At 51.0% G+C, this 3239-nt stretch overlaps 1 protein-coding gene across 1 annotated transcript in view; it reads right to left on the minus strand.

Moving 5' to 3' along the window:
- Positions 1-2486, minus strand: part of LOC107117089 (glucosylceramidase-like) — a 74832-nt gene extending 72346 nt beyond the window's left edge. Inside the window, exon 1 of the mRNA XM_015419125.1 lies at positions 2360-2486. The gene's annotated coding sequence lies outside the window, so the exon portion shown is untranslated. The remainder of the gene's footprint in view (positions 1-2359) is intronic.
- Between the last annotated feature and the right edge of the window lie 753 nt (positions 2487-3239).

Consider the following 3239-nt stretch of genomic DNA (forward strand, 5'->3'; position numbering starts at 1 on the left):
GCGCAGGGCACTGGCCAGAGGGGCTCGGTCCCGAGAGGAGGGCAGTGGGGCCACAGGGAGGTGCATCGCCACCTTTGGCTCTCGAACGGTGTGAGCCACCCACCCACTGCCCCCACCGCTTGGGGCCTGCAGAGTGAGAGAAAGCGGGGACCCCCTCCCGGGCAATGTTTCCTAAGCAGTGGAGTCTTGTGAGCAAAGATTCTACTGGCATTCAAGTTGTGAGCCAGTAATTTGGCTCCGGCATCGATTAGTTTGCTCTGGAGCCCTCCTTCCTGAGCTAAGACAAACATCGCTTCACCTCGAGCCCTGCAATAAGGCACTCCGGGGCTAAATTAGCAGGTTGCTGGAGTGGAGCGGCAGAAAGAGAGACCCTCGCTGGAGGGAAGCGTGTCTGTATTGCGGGGCTTTCCCTTTTGAAATCAAGCCGTGGCGGGGCTTCACTTGCCTTTGCTCAGCTGCCGCCAAGCCTGCTTCCCACATGCAGCGCTTCTCCCCGCCTGGCCACACGCCAGGCCCTGGAGGCCTGGCTTCACACTGCGGTGGTGGGGAGGGACATTTTCGGAGGGATCCCTCGCTCACAGTTTTAATGCCAGGAGCTCACAAGACTCCACAGCTTAGTCCGGCCCTCCAACGGTCTGAGGGACAGTGAACTGGCCCCTTGTTTAAAAAGTTTGAGGACCCCTGATCTAAACAAATAAACAGAAAAGCCAGAAGCACCGTTTGACTTCCTCCTTTCCACCTGCTCCCCACACACACACACACACACACAACAAGGATTAAGCAGGGATTCCTCTGGACACTCTCTTCCCGTCCCAGATCTTGACACCGGCATCTTATCTCCCAGATCAGTTGTGGGAAGGGCTCTTATCTTCCAGAAATGTCGTCTGCCATGCGAGACAGACGGGGTGCCAGAAGAATTAATCGCCCAGCACTAATTAGAGGACTCCATGAACTAGCTACCCACAGATTTACATCTGCGCTCCCTACACTTGCTAAATACAGGTGCGGGAATATTTTTTTGCAGCGTCAACCTGCAGAACAACATGTGAGTTCAGTCTTGGAATTCCCTGGCACAGGATGCTGCCACCGCTGGGGACTTGGGTGAATCGGAGAAGGATTAGATCAGTTTGTGGAGCAGGACAGCGCTTCAGACAACTACGAGCCACAGTCAACAAGCAGTGATCACAAAATTTTAACAACTAACAAAATAACATATCGGAAGCGAACTGTTATAAGCAAGAACTCTACAAGTATATTGTGATACTAACACTAACAGTACTAACACTTTTACTAACAGTGAGATGATCTCCTCCTCTTGGGGTTTTAGTTTAGTGTGGTTTGCTTTCCTTTCTCCATAGATGTAGTCCCCTCCCTAATATTTCTTTGTGGTTTGTAGTTTTGCAAAATAAAAAAATATCCCTCCAGGGATTTAATTTTTTTTTTTTAATGCAGTAAACAAGCAGCGATCACAAAATTTTACAATGCAGCAGCTGGAAATGGAACCTCCACATTCACAGGCAGTATATCCTAGAGGCCAGTGACAAAAAATAGGAGATAACGTGTCCCTGCTTGTGAAATTTCCAGGGATTTATTCTTGGACCTTGGGCCTGGTCTAGCAAAGTATAATTTGTACGCTCCGTAAAGCATTTCATTTGAAACGTGATGTGGGAGGAGAGTTTTATGGATACCGTGGACGGCCAAAAAAAGACAAATCAGTAGACACAAATCTCTAGACGTTAAAATGACTACACTGAGGCTGTCATCCTTCGGTCGCATCATGAGAAGACAACGCTCACTGGGAAAGACAATCACGCTAGGGAAAGTTGGCGGCGGCAGGAAAGAGGCAGATCCGACAAGAGACGGATTGATTCACTCAAGGAAGTCACGACCAATGTTCCCTCTAAGCTGTGGAGTCTTGTGAGCAAAAAATCTACTTTGTGAGCTACTGGTATTAAAGGTGTGAGCAAGCAATTTGGCTACTGCATACATTAGTTTGCTCTGGAGCCATTTTTTCTGAGCTAAGACAAAAGTGTGAGTCGGAGACTAAAAAACTGTGAGCTAGCTCACACTAACTCAGCTTAGAGGGAACACTGGTCACGACCCCCAGTTTAGAGGACTGGAGCAAGGCTGTTAACGAGAGGACCGTTGTGGAGGTCAGTCATCCATAGGGTCACCATAACTCGGAAGCACCTTGGCAGCGCATCACAGACAGACAGAGCATTTAGAAAGCCGAAGTGGTGTAGCGGTTAGTCAAAGTTCTCCCAAGATAGTGCGCATACCACATCTCCCTGCTCTTGGTTTCTACCCGTCGTCCGTACATCCCTTGCCTCACGGATCCTGCCCCGATTGCCACACTCACCTTTGTGGTTCCCAAAACCATTGGTGCTCAAGGACAGGCTGCCGTGCTCTGAAGGTTTGCCCCACAGCTGCTTCCCTGGGTGGAACAGGACCTTGTGCTAGAATCTCCTGGTGTGCCGCACTGCAAGCCAGCGATGCAGCCTTTGGCGATGCCACAGCAGTGGGAGGTTAAGAGCAAGCTACTTGCCTGGCAAGAAAAGTAGGTGCTGCAAGCTGGGAGGTGGTGTGTGGAGGATCCTCGGGAAGTGAGTTCGTTTGGGATGGAATTGGGAGAGGATGCATTCATAGCATTTGGGATGTTTATTTATTGAATTGATTTCATTTCTACTCCGCCCTCCCCGCCGAAGGATAGAACTGAGAGAGGATGTGTTCAATGGGGGGTGGGGGGGAGGATGCATTTAATAAGCTGAGGCTGAAAACCGGAATCCTGAAAGGGGGCTGGGCCTTTTCTCGGTCACCCTGACCCTCCGCACATGCCCAAATCTGTGTCCCTAAACTAAAGAAGAGGGCAAACCTGCAGTCCGCATTCTAGAGGGCCCTGGCTGTTCGGTACATTCGTTGGGGCCCAAAAGATGCCCAAGGGTTGGGCCATCGGAGGGAAGGTCATGGTCGCAACTGGAAATCTTTCCATCATGCTTGGACCCAGGTGCACCTGGGGGGAAAACACCTCCGGCTTCCAATTGCCATTGATGGGGGCTATCGCAGGGAGGACAGGAGGCAGCTGGGCATCTCGCCATTGTGCCCAGGTCCAGCTCCCACAGAGAATCCCCTCTCAGTCCAACTTCCACTGACAGGTCGTTCCTCCCAAGGGAAATGGCAGCAACCAGGCATCTCCCTGTCATGCAGCAATCTTCCTTCATTAGAGAATCCCCACTCGGTCC

Source organism: Gekko japonicus, unplaced genomic scaffold (assembly GCF_001447785.1).
Source record: "Gekko japonicus isolate JY-2015 unplaced genomic scaffold, Gekko_japonicus_V1.1 scaffold25, whole genome shotgun sequence".
Taxonomy (NCBI): domain Eukaryota; kingdom Metazoa; phylum Chordata; class Lepidosauria; order Squamata; family Gekkonidae; genus Gekko; species Gekko japonicus.